Consider the following 18,715-nt stretch of genomic DNA (forward strand, 5'->3'; position numbering starts at 1 on the left):
AGACACACAGCACGGTAAACTTTAAATTGTCCCATTCAGCTCGAAAGATTTAATCACTGTGGAGGATTTCTTAGGCTTGTGGGATAAAGTCTTTCCTGACCGAGGTGGTAGGGAGAGGTGCAGGCAGTCAGTTTGCTTGGCAGGTGAGGCTTGTGGCTGTTAAAACAATCTCAGGTTCTGGGGTCTCCTCCGTGCTGGTTGTAGGAGTTGACCGGGACTGCACGAAGTGGTTCTGACAGCTCTGGGCACCTTTCTTCTCTACTCTCCTCAACTGATCGATGTGCCACCTCCAGATGACATCAGACACAATCTCCACTGGGTAGGAGAGTGGTCCAGTTCTGTCCTTAATCTTTCCAGGTACCCAGTTTTGATCACCTCTGTAGTCCCTCACCAGGACTGTTTGTCCAGGAGTGAAACATACGCAACTCCCTTGTCCATTCGTCCCCCCCATCCCTTCCCACCGATTTCCCTCCCGGCACTTATCCTTGTAAGCGGAACAAGTGCTACACATGCCCTTACACTTCCTCCCTCACTACCATTCAGGGCCCTAGACAGTCCTTCCAGGTGAGGCGACACTTCACCTGTGAGTCGGCTGGGGTGATATACTGCGTCCGGTGCTCCCGATGCGGCCTTCTATATATTGGCGAGACCCGATGCAGGCTGGGAGACTGTTTTGCTGAACAACTACGCTCTGTCCGCCAGAGAAAGCAGGATCTCCCACTGGCCACACATTTTAATTCCACTTCCCATTCCCATTCTGATATGTCTATCCACAGCCTCCTCTACTGTAAAGATGAAGCCACACTCAGGTTGGAGGAACAACACCTTATATTCCGTCTGGGTAGCCTCCAACCTGATGGCATGAACATCAACTTCTCTAACTTCTGCTAATGCCCCACCTCCACCCCGTACCCCATCCGTTATTTATTTACTTATTATTATTAATTAATTTTCTCTCTCTCCTTTTTCTCCCTTTGCCCCTCTGACTATACTCCTTGTCCATCCTCTGGGCTTCCCCCCTTCCCCTTTCTTTCTCCCTAGGCCTCCTGTCCCATGATCCTCTCATATCCCTTTTGCCAATCAACTGTCCAGCTCTTGGCTCCATCCCTCCCCCTCCTGTCTCTCCTATCATTTTGGATCTCCCCCTCCCCCTCCCCCTTTCAAATCTCTTACTATCTCTTCTTTCAGTTAGTCCTGATGAAGGGTCTCGGCCCGTAACGTCGACTGTACCTCTTCCTAGAGATGCTGCCTGGCCTGCTGCGTTCACCAGCAATGTTTATGCGTGTTGCTTGAAACATCCACCCTCCTTGTTTGAGGTTCCCTCAATTTATCTCAGCTGTTTGTCCTGAATACTCCTCCTGAGATTGGGCTTGAGGAGATCCAAGCGTGAACACTCGGGACGACCCAGGAACAGCATGGCTGGAGAGTTGTTGTTTGTGGAGTGTGCTGCATTGCGGTATGCAAGGTGGAAATTAGCGAGTTTCTGACTCAGAGTCAGTGTCAGTGCAGTGCGTTCTGCTGACATTGCTCACAGAACATTCTTCAGATTCTGGACGAAACTTTTTGCCAAGCCTGTTGTAGCTGGGTGGCATGGTGCAGATGTGATATGTCTTATTCCATTCATTTTCAGGAATGACTGAAACTATTCTGCAGCAAACTATGGTCCGTTGTGTTGTGTAGTTAATATATCAGTAACATTAGACTAGTCTTGTTTGATTAAACCTTCTTGTTTGTTTCAAGAATTCATCATGTGTTATATGTATAACACGTGAATTGCATACGTCATCACGCTACCATGTGATACGTGCGTCCCTTGCTTAAAGCAAATACGCAGTTAGACTCATGTTTACGACTTCTATGTCTTTCTTTGAATTAGTTAAAATGTTTTGAAGTTACAAAACTTAACACATTGTCATTGATGAAGTGTTCTGGACCGCCAGTCCTTGAGAAGAGACGTCACCAGTGTGCAAGGCCACGGTGGAGTTTATTGGGATCACTTCCGGACACTTTGTAGCTGCATCCACTACTACAAAGAAATATGTGCCCATGAACGGTCCGAAAAAATCCACCTGAATCCTTTACCAGGTCATTCCTAGGGATGGAGAGGCTCTGCTCTTGGCATCTTCTGGACATGTTGCCATCCCAAACATTGCATGGCAAGCTTCTTGATCACAGGCCACCAGACAAAAATTTCAAGTTAGTGCAAATGGTGGATTCTAGCTATATACATGCACCTAAGACTTTTGCACAGTACTGTATATGACTTCTGATCAGGGAGAAAGACTAAATGCAACAAGGAGAGACTGAGTAATGGTACAGGTCATTGATGTTGTAACATTTTATGTGATTTTATACGTATTAAGGCGCATATAAATCCTGACACTGGGGTCTTGATCACCATACAGTCGCCATACCTGGGAATTCTCTGTGTCTGACCCAGAGTCTCTGATAATTCACAGGAGTTCCTCAGCTTTAAGGAAGTTCAGGTGAAGATGCTGTGTGGACGGCATCACCTTGTCTGTCGTTTTAACTTTTGACCATGGTCCTATCCCAGGGAAAACGTGGCTCCCTGGTGTTGCTCCGCTGCCTTGTTGAAAGTTTGCCCCCTGTAAAACAGGCAGTTTGCCAGCCAGCAGTCACTGAGGACCCCACAGGAGGGAGATCTCCCACAAGTTGCTCCCAAGTATCTGGTAAATTTGAGAGATGCATTTGGATGTTTTTCCTCAATCGCCTGGGTGTCCCGGTTTCACTGAAGGATTTGTACACCAGAGATTATTGCGTGAGGCGGAATGGTAGGTTGACAGTCACATCTGCTTTGATTTCATTGAATGGCTGGCTGAGAAGCAGAGTGAAACCTTTCTCCTGCTCTTAGCTCACACATATACATACACCCATTGGCAACTATACAGGTGATCATTAATGCAAATATCTAATCAATCAATCAGGTGGCAGAAACCCTAACCATGCAGACCTGATCAAGAGGTTCACTTGCTGTTCTGACAAACATTAGGACGGGGAAGAAATGTGATCTAAGCGACTTTGACTGTGGAATGATCGTTGGTGCCAGACGGGGTGGTTTGAGTATCTCAGAAACTGCTGATCTCCTGGAATTTTCAGACACAATGGTCTCTAGAGTTTACAGAGAATGGCACTGTCTATTTAAGTGTTGAAGTACTCCTAAATGTAGTAACATATCGATGCAGCTGTGAAGAAGGCAGGACAGCAGCTATACTTCATTAGGGGTTTGAAGAGATTTGGTATGTCAACAAGTACACTCAAAAATATCTATAGATGTACCATGGAGAGCATTCTGACAGGCTGCATCGCTGTCTGGTACGGGGGAGTGGGGGGAAGCTACTGTACAGGACTGCAAGAAGCTGCAGAGGGCTGTAAATTTAGTCAGCTCCATCTTGGGTACTAGCCTACAAAGTACCCAGGACATCTTCAGGGAGCGGTGTCTCAGAAAGGCAGCGTCCATTATTAAGGACCCCCTTCACCCAGGACATGCTGTCTTCTCATTGTTACCACCAGGAAGGAGGTACAAGAGCCTGAAGACACACACTCAGCGATTCAGGAACAGCTTCTTCCCCTCTGCCATCTGATTCTTAAATGGACGTTGAACGCTCGAACACTACCTCACATTTTAAATACATATTATTTCTGTTTCTTTGCACGATTTTTAATCTATTCAATATATGTATACTGTAAACACGAGAAAATCTGCAGATGCTGGAAATTCAAGCAACACACACAAAATGGTGGTGAACGCAGCAGGCCAGGCAGCATCTCTAGGAAGAGGTACAGTCTACGTTTCGGGCCAAGACCCTTCGTCAGGACTAACTGAAAGAAGAGATAGTAAGAGATTTGAAAGAGGGTGGGGGAAGGGAGATCTGAAATGATAGAAGAAGATGGGGGGGCGATGGAGTTAAGAGCTGGGAAGTTGATTGGCAAAAGGGAAACAAACCTGGAGACATGGGAGAAGGAAAGGGGGAGGGGAGCACCAGAGGAAGATGGAGAGCAGGCAAGGAGTGATTGTGAGAGGGAAGGAGAGAGAGAAAAAGGTGGGGGGGAATAATAAATGAATAAATAAATAAAGTAGGGGATGGAGTAAGAAGGAGAGGAGGGGCATTAGCGGAAGTGCTCCGCTCCCTTTCTTTCTCCCATGTTTCCAGCTTTGTTTCCCTTTAGCCAATCAACTTCTCAGCTCTTAGCTTCGTCCCTCCCCCTCCTAATTTCGGATCTCCCCCCTCCCCCTCCCTCTTTCAAATCTCTTATTATCTCTTCTCTCAGTTAGTCCTGACGAAGAGTCTTGGCCCGAAACGTTGATTGTACCTCTTCCTATAGATGTTGCCTGGCCTGCTGTGTTCACCAGCATTTTATATGTATACTGTATTTGATTTATTTATTTATTTATTATTTTTCTTTTCCTCTACGTTATGATTTGCATTGAACTGTTGCTGATAAATTAACAAATTTCACAACATATGCCAATGATAACAAACCCGATTTTGATAATTGTATTTGATTCTGCCACCTCCTCAAGAGCATGGTCCAGATGTCAGCCATTCTGGTTAAAGAACATTTCCCCTCAGATCCCCTATAAAATTCCTTCCTCTCATTTCTTATACCCCTACCATGGGGAAAGATTCTGACTATCTAGCCTATTCATCCCTCTCTTAACTTTATATACTTTTATCAAGGCCCCCTCAACCTCTCACACTCCAATGAAAACAAGCCCAGCCTTTTTCATCTCTTTCCATACCAAAGTACTCCAGCCCTGGCAACGTCCTTGTGAAACACATACAAAGTGCTGGGGGAACTCAACTGGTCAGGCAGCATCCATGAAGATGAATAAACAGTCGAGGTTTCGGGCCGAGATCCTTCATCAGGACTGAAAAGGAAGAGGGCAGGTGAAAGAGTACAAGCTGGTAGGTGATAGGTGAAGCCAGGTGAAGCCAGGTGAGGGGGAAGGCAGATGGGTGAGGGAAGAGGGGAGCTGGGAGGTGATGGATGGAAGAGGTGAAGGGCTAAAGAAGAAGGAATCTGGTTGGAGAGGAGATTGGACCAAAGGAGAAAGGAAAGTAGGAGGGGCAGCAGAGGGAGGTGAAGGACATGTGAGGAGAAGAGAAGAGGTAAGAGGGGAGCCAGAAAGGGGAATGGAAAAAGAGAGAAGGTGAGGGGTGGTGGGAATGACTGGAAGTTGGAGAACTCAATGTTCATGCTGTCAGGTTGAACATTCTGGGGAATCTCCTTTGACCTCTCTCCAGCCCAATCACATCCTTCCTGCAATTTAATGCCTAGAACTACATACAATACTCCAAGCATGGTCGAACCAGTGTTTTAATCTCTCTCATAATTGTTCATATTATCTTACAATGTAGAGAGGGCCATTCAGCCTAGTGACTATGCTGACCCATTCCATTTCCCTGCCTCTTTCTCTACCACCTACTTTCCTCTCCCACACCTCTGATTCTCTGACCATCCACCTATTGTTGGGTAATTAACGACCACCAATGTGTCTTTGGGATGTAGAAGAATCTGGAGCCCATCTACATGTCTTTAGGATGTAGAGGAGTCTGTAGCCCACAAACATGTCTTTAGGATGCAGAGGAGTCTGGAGCAGAGCAGGTGGGGAAACTCATACGGTCACAGGGAGGAGGTGTAAAATCCACAAACACAGTGGCAGAGGTCAGGATTGAACCTGAGTCCCTGGAACTAAAATGGAGCAGCAGTAGGCGCTGCATCATCGTGGGTTAAGCTTCTGTAATCTCTTTCTTAATGATCAATATTGGCCAGCATCACTTTTAAGCCTACTGAACGTTGAAAGGCTTAGATGAAGTAGACACGGAAAGGGTGTTTTCAATGGTGGGAGAGTTTAGGACCAAAGGGTACAGCCTCAGAACAGAAGAGAGATAAGGAAGAATTTACTTAGCCAGAGGGTGGCAAATCTGTGGCGTTCATTGCCACACATGGGTGTGGAGGGCAAGTCATTGGGTATATTTAAAACAGAGGTTCAGTGAGGTAATCACGGTTAGCACAATGCTTTACAGTGGCAGCTTTTGCTGACTGTACATTCTCCCTGTGACCGCATGGGTTTTCTCTGGGTGATCTGGTTTCCTCCCACAGTCCAAAGGTGTCCAGTTAGGGTCAGTGAGATGTGGACATGCTACGTTGGCACCAGAAGTGTGGCGACACTTGTGGGTTGCCCAGCACAGTCCTCACTGATTTGTTTAGATTCATTCTGTTTCGATGTACATTTGACAAATAAAGCTATGCTTTGTATCTTTAATCCAGATGCTTGATTATTAAGGGGATCAAAGGTTGGGGGAGAAGGCAAGAAATTGGGTTGAGAGAGAAAATAAATCAGCCATCACCGAATGGTGGTGCAAACTTGGGTCAAATAGCCTCATTCCGCCCCTTTATCTTTGACCTTATGGTCAAAGTTGGGAAGACTTTCCTGTTCCCAACAACAGTACAGTGGGATCGTCTAACAGATACACCGAGTTTGCATTTAATAACTTACCTCTGAACCTGCATCTCTGACAGTGCAGCAGCCAATAATACGCACTAAGAGTTTCTTGGAACTTGGAGTTCAATAGCTGTGCGACAATCATAATAATAATAATGTAGGTCACATCTGGAATTTTCCTGGGTAGCGGATGACTTCCACTCACGCCATTCTGATGTAGTTGGAATCCACGGACGAGACAAGTTACAACAATGGTGTGCCAATGCCTTCTGCCGGGTGAGTTTTTTTTTCAAAGAGATCACCAGCTCGTAACCCCGCATGGATGGAAAGAGTGCCGCGGGGAGCCGGCTGGGTTTGAACTTCAGAACCAGCAGTCCAGCGCTGATGCCACAATGCCACCAGCCGGTAATCATACAGCTCGATAAAACCCTGATTAGACCACTGCCTGGGAGATTGTGTTCAGTTTTGATTGCCTCATTATAGAAAGGATGTTGTAGCTTTAGAGAAGGTGCAGAGGAGATTCACCAGGATGCTACCTGGTTTAGAGTGCATATCTTTATGAGGATAGGTTGAATAAGCTGGGGCTTTTCACTTTGGAGTGAAAGAGGGTGGGAAATGACAATAGAGGTGTACAAGATGATAAGAGGTTTAGATCAAGTGGCAGCCAGAGACTTTTTCCCCGGGCAAAAATATGAGGGGGCATAATTTTAGGGAGGAAAGTAAAGGGGCGGGGGTGTCAGGGGTAAGTCTTTTACGCAGAGAGTGGTGGATGTAACACCCTGCCAGGGTTGGTGGTAGAGGTAGGTTCGTTTGGGGAAGTAAATAAATTCTTAGTTAGGCACATGGAGGGAAGGGTAGATTTGATTTTAGAGAAGGTTACAAGGTGACACAACATAGCAAGAGGCAATATCGAGCCAAGTTGGAAGCCCAGGGATGCCAGTAGACTATGGCAGGGTCTAAATGAGATCACTGGGCGCAAAGAAAAGGCTGGGAATATCAATAACTGTGGCGCTTCTCTTCCTGACGAACTTAACGTATTCTACGCAAGATTCGAACAGAAGAGGAGCGTCCCGCTCCCTCCAGATGAACCGGACCTGGTGGCATCGAGATTCATCGTCACCGAGGAGGGCGTGAGAAAAGCCTTCGTGAAGATAAATCCAAGGAAGGCGACGGGCCCAGATGGTGTCCCAGGCCTGTGCAAGCGAGCTAGCTGGAGTGATTGCTGACATCTTCAACTGCTCCTTGCTTCAGTCTAAGGTCCCCTTGTGTTTTAAGAAGGCAACGATAATCCCAGTGCCGAAGAAGAGCAAGGCGGCATGCCTGAGTGACTATCGACCTGTGGGTCTGACATCAATTGCTATGAAGTGCTTCGAGAGACTGGTTATGGCACACATCAACCACAGCCTACCGGTCAACCTTGACGCTTTGCAATTCGCCTACCGGAGCAACAGGTCAACGGCAGATGCCATCTGTCTGGCCCTACATTCCTCCTTAGAACACCTGGAGAATAAAGACGCATACGTAAGGTTCCTTTTCATTGACTACAGCTCTGCCTTTAATACCATCATTCCAAATAAACTGATTCCTAAGCTCCAGAACCTGGGCTTTAGAACTCAGATCTGCAGCTGGATCTTCAACTTCCTCACAGACAGGACCCAGGCTGTAAAAATAGGGGACAAGCTCTCCTCTACAATCACTCTGAGCACCGGTGCCCCACAAGGCTGTGTACTCAGCCCCCTGCTGTACTCACTGTACACCCATGATTGTGTAGCCAAGGTTCCATCAAACTCAATATATAAGTTTGCTGATGACACAACAATTGTAGGCCATATCTCAGGTAATGATGAGTTTGAGTACAGAGAGGAAATTAAGAACCTGGTGGCATGGTGTGAAGACAATAATCTATCCCTCAACGTCAGCAAGATGAAGGAATTGGTTGTTGACTTCAGAAGGAGTAGCGGACTGCACGACCCAATTTACATCGGTGGTGCGCAAGTGGAACAGGTCAAAAGCTTTAAGTTCCTCGGGGTCAATATCACAAATGACGTGACTTGGTCTAACCAAGCAGAGTTCACTGCCAAGAAGGCCCACCAGCGCGTTTACTTCTTGAGAAAACTAAAGAAATTTGGCCTGTCCCCTAAAACCCTCACTAATTTTTATAGATGCACCGTAGAAAGCATTCTTCTAGTGTGCATCACAACCTGGTATGGAAGTTGTCCTGTCCAAGACCAAAAGAAGCTGCAGAAGATCGTGAACATGGCGCAGCACATCACACAAACCAATCTTCCGTCCGTGGACTCACTTTACACCGCACGCTGTCGGAGCAGTGCTGCCAGGATAATCAAGGACACGACCCACCCAGCCAACACACTTTTCGTCCCTCTTCCCTCCAGGAGAAGGTTCAGGGGCTTGAAGACTCGTACGGCCAGATTTGGGAACAGCTTCTTTCCAACTGTGATAAGACTGCTGAATGGATCCTGACCCGGATCTGGGACGTACCCTCCAAATATCTGGACCTGCCTCTCAGTTTTTTTGCACTACCTTACTTTCCATTTTTCTATTGTCTATTTATGATTTATAATTTAAATTTTTAATATTTACTAATTTTTACTATTTTTAATATTTTTAAATACTTAATATTTGTAATCCAGGGAGTGTGAAGCGCGGAATCAAATATTGCTGTGATGATTGTACGTTCTAGTATCAATCGTTTGACGACAATAAAGTATAAGTATAAAGTACATGGCGGACCAAAGGGCCAGCTCTGTGCTGAAACGGTCAGTTCTATTTCTCTGGACTTGAACTCACAACCCGTGAGTTGGAGGCAAGTCTATAAGCAATGGCTGACAACTAACAGTGAAAACAAGATCAGACCCTGAAACTTTTTTCTCGGATAGGCCACATTTTCTGTTTTAGTTTCAGATTTTCTGCAATTTCCCCCCTTTTTTAAATCCTTTATGAGCTCAGATTCGGATTCGGATTTATTTATCACACATACATTGAAGCTACAGTGAAAAGCATTCTTTACATTACTGACCTACACACTCAAGGACAGGGGCAGGCTGCAAGTGAGATCAATGTAGCATGCCCACAACATCCTGCAGAACAACAACAATAACAACAAAACAAAACTAGACAACAGCAGCAAAACAAGCCACTTTCGCACACAAACGTGCAGGCCTCCAACCCCAGGACAGGCCCCCTCCGGGCTTCCAGTCCTTGGCCCCGGAATCTTAGACTCCCTGACATCGGGCCTCCAATTTGGAACGTCATCCCAGGACATACTGATCACGGGGTTGTAGGTTAACATAATTGGTGGAAATGTACATAATTCACAACCATTAACACTGAGTTGGGGTTTCGTTTTAAGAAGCTGGTCTGACATGATGAAGTCATTACGTAAAAGTGCGCTTTTGTTGTGTAGGTCTTGGAGTTCAATAAAATGTGTTATGCTTTCATTAAACATAAACATCTCATTTCATTTTATTTGTGATAATCTACATCAGTGACCTCAATGCTCTACGATTCTGGAGTTATTGAACATGTTGGCCAATGCTGTCACTTTGAAACTTCTGGAGTTTTGGGAGCAAGATGCAGTCATGTGGTTTGTACAAGCAGATGCCCAGTTTGTTCAGTGAGAAATCACTGCTAATGACACCAAATTTTACTATGTGGTAGTGTTGCTCGGTAATTCTGCAGTGGCAAGAGTGGTGAGTTTGCTTCGGCACCTGCCTGAACATAGTAAATACAAATTGTTGAAAACTCATTTTTTACAGTCTTTTGGACTATTGAAGTCTGAGCATGGTCTCGGCAATGCTAGGCCTTCAGAACTTGTAGACCATATGCCACCTCTCCTGGGAAATCAACATCCTTGTTTTATTTTTAAAGAATGCTTCATATGTCAAATTCCTGATCAAGTTTGCGTAGCCCTCACTAATGCACTACAGGACTATGTATAATATGTATATAAGGACTATAGGGAGCTTGCTAAAATAGCTGACAATCTACACTCAGTCAGGCAGTGATGCATCATTCCTCCTCGTTTCTCTACCTCAATAAGCCTGGTGAGCAAGTCCCTCTGCATAAGGACGCCTGTGGCTGCAAAGCAGACGATGCTGGGGCTGTGCTTTTACCACGCTCACTTTGACAGGAACGCTAGGAAGTGCCAACCGCCTTGCAGCTTCGACAGTGCCAGTGCATCAGGACATCAGAGGTCTGTGAACACCATGGGTTCCAACTGCCAGGGTCGTCTACTGTAAATCACAGACACCCTTTCAGGGCAACGTTTCCTGTACGACATGTGTGCTCAAGTGATTGTGCTGCTGGCATCGCCTGTTGATCAGAAGGGCAAAGAGTGATGAAACCTCGCTGGAGGCAGCCAACGGCAGCCGGATCCAGACCTACGGGACACGATGGGTGACACTCTGCTTCAGTGAGCAACATTACACATGATACTTTGTTCGGGTTAAAGTGGCTAGACATCTGCTTGATGCAGATCACCTGTGTGCCCAAAGACTGTTAGTCGATCTTAAGAACTGCCAGTTTCTGGACGTCAAGGACTTTGGTTCGTTATTCTGCTCCCCAGTAAGTTCCCCACAACGACTCTGTCAAGCGCGTGCACCACCACATATGAGTTTACTCAACTGCTGGGTGAATTCCCAAACCTCACCCGGCCAATATTCTCCATGACAGTCACTAAACATGTGGTCGAGCACCACATTCCCACAACTGGCCCAGCGGTCTACGCCTGTGCGTGTAGACTGGACCCATAAAGCTGGCAACCGCGAAGGCTCAGTTCCCAACATGGAAAGACTTGGAATTGTATGCTGGTCGAATAGCCCCTGGGCTTCGCCCTTAAGTCCAATGATGGTTGCTGCCCATATGATTATTGATGTTTTAACAAGGCACTTAAAGGCAATACCCCTAATCAAGTGGTCAGCAGACATGACCAGGGAATCTGATTATACCAGTCGAGCTCTTTCTAATGTGACCCTATGGGTGCATTGTGGAGTGGGTGCTCCCATAGGGTAACATTAAAAAGAGCTCGACTGGTATAATTGTGGAGCACCCACTCCACATTGCACCCATAGCCATTACTACTGATGCCTCAGACAATGGTGTGGGTGCTGTGCACGAACAGTTGGTCGGAGGTGCGTGGCAGCTGCTCACCTTCTTCAACCAGCAGCTCCGTCCCCTCGAAAGGAAGTACGGCACGTTTGACCATGAGCATCTCAGTCTCTACCTGACTGTGTGCCAGTTTTGTTTTCTTCTAGAGGGTCACCATTTCACAGTGTTCGTTGACCACAAACCCCTTGTGAAATGGCCAAAATATCAGACTCTTGGTCTGCAGGCAGCAATGCCACCTGGCCTATATGTCAGAGTTCACAACTGATACACAACATATCAAGAGGAAAGTAATGCTGTGGCTGATTACCTCTCACAGCCAGCTGTTGAGGCCGTACACATAGGGGTTGTCTATGCCAGAACAGCAGCCACCGAGTTACTGACCCAGAGGTCCAGGCTTACCGAAGAGCAGCCACGGGCCTGCGGTTGGCTGACATTATGTTTGGGAACACTGGGGTTTCTCTTCGGTGCAATGTCTCAACAGTTCGCCCTCACCCCATCGTACTCGCAGACTGGAGACCGACTGTTTTTGACTCCCTACATGGCCTCTCATATCTGGGCCAGCAGACTACACAGAAACTGATTGCACTAAAATTTGTGTGACACGGCCTCAGAAAGGATGTGCGTGATTGAACTGCAACCTGTGTGGAGTGCCAGCGGGCAAAAATTAACCGTCATGTTCAGGTGCCATTTTGAGGACCTTGTTGATCCTCTTCCCCCACCCCCCCCCCGGCCGTTTCATGCACCTTCTTATCATGGTGGACCGTACTACCAGGTGGTCAAAGGTCATCCCCCTAGCATCGACAATGGCCACAGATATGGCTTGGGTGTTCTCAGCACCTGGGTTGCTCAGTTTGGAACCCCACCTGATATTTCCTCTGAAAGTGGTCCCCAGTTCATTTCCAATCTCTGGGCTGTGATGGCCCAGAACGTCAGTGTTGGGTTACTTCACACCATGGCGTATCACCCACAGTCCAGTGGACTATGCAAGCGGTTTCACTGCTTCTTAAAGGCTGCTCTGAGGACTTCCCTGACCGGTGATTGTTGGCATGGTCATCTCTCGTGGGTCCTGCTGGGGCTCAGAACAGCTCCAAGAGAGGATCTGCAGTCATCCGTGGCTGAGTTGGTATACAGACAGCCACTACAAGTGCCAAGTGATTTCATTCCTGATGCCTCGACTGCCTGATTGGCCTTTCAACAGTGTTCCACCCTCCTCAGTAAAATCAATTCCTTTTCACCCATTTTTACCTCATGGAGTACAGCACTCTTGGGTTCCTGTTGATCTACATTCTGCCTTATTTGTTTTCATTTGCCTTGAAGCACACCAACATCCTCTTAGGCTCCCTTACGATGGCCCGTTCCACATTTTGGAATGGGGAGAAAAGACTTTTATCATTGATAAGAGGGGTAAGCCTGAAAGTATTTCGGTAGATCGCCTTAAACCGGCACAACAAGATGTGGAAGATTCTACTGCCGTGCCCCTGACATCACAACTTGACCATGAGCGTGTCAACGGACCTCTGGACGAGCCAGGACTCTGTGATCCCTCCACCCATGGAACACAGAACCTGAGCCGAGCTCCAGACAGGCTCACAATGCTGGTTTTAGTAAATTCTTTGGGGGGAGGCCTATGTATGGTAATGTAATTGGGAGAAATGTACATAATTCTCAACCATTGGCATTGAGTTTCACGTTAAGAGGTTGATCTGACGTGATGATGTTGTTGCATAAAGATTTTTAGCGTGCTTTTGTGTTTAGGTTTTGGAGTTCAATAAAATGTGTTGTGGGTTGCATTCAACATAAAACAGCTCACTCTGTTTTATTTATGAAAACCAACAGGTTTGACCATTGGGCCTCAACTTCTAGACTTGCATGGGCGTCTGATCCCAGTGATCCAGGCCCTCGACACTCCTTTGCTAATATTCCTGATTTAATGTTTTCCACTGGATTTGCCTCAGCTAACACTATGCCTCAAAAGCATTTTGAGTGAGATGTATTAGTTCTGGGAAACAGAGTACTCCCTTTACCCACTTCTCTTCAGTTCTCCCATTCAGAATTTACCTCCAACGGCCCATCGTAACAGAGAAGACTTAATGTGTTCAGTTTGTCTTTGGCAAAGCCAACCAGGATACTCCTGTTTATTTTCTCACAGTAAAGGTGGTGGTGTGCCTTCAAAAACTCCTCTGTTAGAGGACTGTTTACAGACTGGAGTAACCTCTTCCAGCATCACAGGGGGAGCTGATCTCCTTGCGGATAATTTCCACAGCTATGTGGCAGATAGTTTTCCTCCTTCCTTCTTTCATTTTGCAGGCTGGGTTTATTTCTTCAGTCTTTCCACTGGCTACGCTTGCCTGCTGGCAGTTTGTGTGCAAAGAAAGGGGGTCGTGTGAGTGCAGTGCACTCCTCCCTCAGCTTGGCCCAGACTGACCATGGCACACTCCGCCTGCAAAGGCAACAGACTGCAGACAGAGGCCAGGCACGGCTGTGGCTGTGGGAACAGCGAGTTCCCATTTTGGGACAAAACCAGTAAATGTTGGATTTATATAGCTGGCAAGGTAATGATTTGTGATTTGGGTCCTTTAAATAGAAGCAAGGGGAGAAGGTGCCATTCATTGTCAGAGTGCTCACAGCTAATGGGGAGACACAAGAGCGTATCAGTTAGGAGGGGAGGGAGGGAACGTCGATTCAGACCATGAGAGACCAGCATCGGGCATTTTCACGCCTTACAAGGTTAGGGTATCGGTTAGAGTATCGCTTTACGGCACCAGCAATACAGGTTCAACTCCCGCCACTGTCTACAAGGAGTTGGATTTTCTCTGGATGCTCCAGTTTCTTCCTGTATTCCAGACACATTCGGGTTAGTAAGTTGTGGGCATGTTATGTTGGCACCAGAAACTTGGCGAAGCATGTGGTCTCCCCACAGCGCATCTTTGAACTGTGTTGATTGTTGATATATATGGTGCATTTCACAGTATATTTTAACACACATGTGACAAATGAAGCCGATTTTTATCTTTATCTGTAGTAATACAGGAAAGTAGGCAACCTATTTCAACACAGTAAGTGACACAGAGTGTAACGTTGTGACGATTCAGTGTTTGGTGACGGGGAAAAAAAACCTGCAGATACTGCAAATCTGAAAGAAAAACAGAAAATACTGGAAACGCTCAGCATGTCAGGCAGCATTTGTGGAGAGAGGAAATGTGTTGATAGATTCATGCAGCCCAGCTGGTCCATGCCAACCTTGATCCTCCTCTAAGCTAGATCCCATTTGCTTGATAAACTTCAGGGTGGAAAGGTGGAGATATGTCTCTACCAAGGGAGGTGTCAAGCCTGCAGGTCACCCTTCAGGAAGGTGTAAAATCTGCTTGGTGCCCCACTGCCTGCCCTGCCACCCACCCCTCCGATCAAGGACATGTGAAGGCATGGGAGCAGCTGGTGTATATCACAAGTCCTGGTCATGTGACCACTGACACCAGGCAGACAACCCTTGAAGAGTATTGATAATGGCTGGGGTCACCCCTCTTGTAAAGACACTGTCCAGAAGCAGGCAATGGCAAACCACTTCTGCAGAAAAATTTGCCAGGAACCATCATGGTCTAAGACCATGTTCACCCACGTCATATGACATGGCCCTTAATGAATGAATTATGATCCATGTACACATCCAGGCGTCTTTTAAGTGTTATTACTGTACCTGCCTCAACCACTTGATTGATGTCTGCAAAAGAAGTTGCTCACAGCTCCCTTCTAAATCTTTCCCCTCTAACCTTAAACCTAAATCCTCTAATTGTTCATTCTCTTTCCCTGGGAAAAAGGTCTGTGTGTATTCATCTTATCTCTGCCCCTTGTGATTTTATACACCTCCATGAGGTCACCTCTCAGTCTCCTACGCTCCAAAGAATAACGTCCTAGCCTGTCTAACACCGCTCTATAGTTCTGGCCCCTCGAGTCCTAGCCACATTCTTGTAAATCTTCTTCACACGCTTTGCAGCTTAATGACATTGTAGCCAATATTGTGTACAGCACTCAGTATCTGGCCTCACCGGGGTCTGAGGGTTTGTCAGAATGCTGTATCGTTAGGATAATTAGTGACATTGGAATGAAGGATAAAGAGTGTAACAGAGTGAATTTCCAGATTCATCCTTGACGAAGATCCATGGGATCTGGTACATCTTCCTGACCAAGTAGTCAGGATCTGGTCCACCAACAGTACAGAGATCAAGCAGTGGAGTATCAGCAAAGTTGGCTGGCTGGTTTTTTATGTGTTGTGTTGTATGACTTAGGCGATCATGGTCTTTCCATATCCATGGTTGCTTTTGGCAAATTTTTTACAGAAGTGGTTTGCCATTGCCTTCTTCTGGGCAGTGTCTTAACAAGATGGGGGACCCCAGCCATTATCAGTACTCCTTAGAGTTTGGCTGCCTGACGCCAGTGGTCACATCACCAGGACTTGTGATATGCACCAGCTGCCCATACAACCATCCACCAGCCGCTCCAATGACTTCATGTGGCCCTAATTGGGTGGCTAAGCAGGTGCTACCCCTTGCCCAAGGGTGACCTGCAGGCTAGCAGAGGGAAGGAACACCTTACACCTCCTTTGGTAGAGACATATCTCCAACTTGCCACCCAATCAGCGTTGGTGACTTCTAATAAGTTTTATTAACACTTCATGCTGGCTGGAATTTTAGAGTCATACAATGGCCATTCAGCCCATTGAACAAACACTGACCAACCAGCACCCATGAACACAAATCCTTTCATTTTACCACCCCTGGGGGCAGCTTAGTGTCCTGTTTTCCTCCTAACATGAATGTTTTCAGGATGCCAGAGGAAACCAGAGCTCTTGGGGAGGTGGGGTCCCATGCCGTTACAGGGAGAACGTGCAAACTCCACACAGACAGTGCTAGAGATCAGGTTTCAACCTGTGAGGCAGTGATTCTATTAGCTGCTCCTATTTTGTCCCTCTCACCTCAGGCCTACAGGTTATTTACAGTTCCATAGGAACTAACAGGATGAGAAGCCAGAAAAGGCCTTTTGGCTCCTTGTGCCTCTTGTACCTTTCAATAAGGTTAAGGGTGATCTTTTACCCCAGTGCCACTGACTTCTTCAAACCCATACCTTGGGAGGAGGATATTTCCACCAAGAACAGAATTTGGTGGTGGGGTGGAGATACATCTCTACCAAACGAGGTGTAAAGCACTCCTTCCCTCAACTAGCCTGTAGGGCACCTGCTTAACACCTGTTCTTGGATTTTCATAAGGCCTTTGACAAGGTGCCACACATGAGGCTGCTTAACAAGCTCCAGGCCCATGGTATTACAGGAAAGATTCTAGCATGGATAAAGCAGTGCCTGACTGGCAGGAGGCAAAGAGTGGGAATAAAGGGAGCCTTTTCTGGTTGGCTGCTGGTAACTAGTGGTGTTCCACAGAGGCCTATGTTGGGACTGATTCTTTTTACATTATGTGTCAATGATTTGGATGATGGAATTGATGGCTTTGTTGCAAAGTTTGTAGATGATACAAAGGTAGGTGGAGGGGCAGGTAGTTTTGAGGAAGCAGAGAAGCTGCAGAAGGATTTAAATTAGGAGAATGGGCAAAGAAATGGCAAATGGAATACAGTGTCCGGAAGTGTATGGTCAAGCAATTTGATGGAAGAAATAAAAGTGTTGACTATTTTGTAACTGGAGAGAAAATACACACATCTGAGACGCAAAGGGACTTATCCTTGTGCAGGATTCCCTAACTGTTAATTTACAAGTTGAGCCTGTGGTAAGGAAGGCATATGTGATGTTAGCGTTCATTACAAGAGGACTAGAATATAAAAGCAAGGATGTAATGTTGAGACTTTATAAAGCACTGGTGAGACCTCACTTAGAGTATTGTGAGGGGTTTCGAGCCCCTTATCTTAGAAGGGATATGTCGAAACTGGAGATTCAAAGGAGGTCCATGAAAATGATTCCAGGATAAACAGCTTGTCATTTGAAGAGCGTTTTATGGCTTTGGGCCTGTATTCACTGGAATTCAGAAGAATGAGGGGTGAACTAATTGAAACCAATTGAATGGTGAAAGGCTTTGATAGAGTGGATGTGGAGAGGGTGTTTCCTATGGTGGGAATGTCTAAGACCAGAGGAACCAGCCTTTGAATAGAGGGGCATCCTTTCAGAACAGGGGCGAAGAGAAATTTCTTTAGCTAGAGTGTAGTGAATCTGTGGGATTCATTATCCTAGGCAGCTGTGGAGGGCAAATCTTTATGTATATTTAGATTCTTTAATTTTTAAGTTCTTAGATTCTTAAATCCTTATGTCATTTTAGATTCTTGATTAGTCAGGGCATGAGGGAATTTGGGGGAAAGGCAGGAGGTTGGAACTGAGAGGAAAAATGGATCAGCCACGATGTCATGGTGGAGTAGGCTTGATGGGCCAAATGGCCTAATTCTGCTCCATTATCTTATGGCCTTATGCATGTGTCTGTATAAACGTCTCTTAAAGATGTTTATTGCATCTGGTTTCACCACCATCTGTGGAAAACCATTCCAGATTTCAATCAGTCTCTGAGTAAAAAAAAAATGAACCCCTCAGCCACCCTCTAAAACCCTTTCTCTAGCCATAAACCTCATCCCTAGTCTTGATATGCCTACTATGGAAAAAAGAATCTGATTATCGGTGACCAGTAATATTCGACATGGATCCATTCCTGTGCTCCTGCTCTTTGTGATCTTTATAAATGACGAGAATGAGGAAGGGGACGGGTGGGTTAGGAAATCTTCAGCTTGCACGAAGGTTGGTGATGTTGTGGATAGTGTAAAAAGGTTGTCATAGGTTATAACGGGACAGTGACAAGATGCAAAGCTGGGCTGAAAAGTGGCAGATGAGGTTCAGGCTGGAAAAGTGTGAAATGATTCCCTTTGGAAGGTTAAACTTGAAAGCAAAGTGCAGGATTAATGGTGGGAATCTTAGCCGGGTGGAGGAACAGAGAGATCTTGAGTTCCATGTCCATAGATCTCTCAAAGTTTCCACGCAAGTTGCTAGAGTAGATAATAAGATGCATAGTGTGTTGGTATTCATTTGTCGGGAGATTGTGTTGATGGTAATGTTGTTGCTTTACAAACGCTCGGTCAGAT

The sequence above is a fragment of the Mobula birostris genome, chromosome 11 (assembly GCF_030028105.1).
Source record: "Mobula birostris isolate sMobBir1 chromosome 11, sMobBir1.hap1, whole genome shotgun sequence".
In the NCBI taxonomy this organism is placed as follows: domain Eukaryota; kingdom Metazoa; phylum Chordata; class Chondrichthyes; order Myliobatiformes; family Myliobatidae; genus Mobula; species Mobula birostris.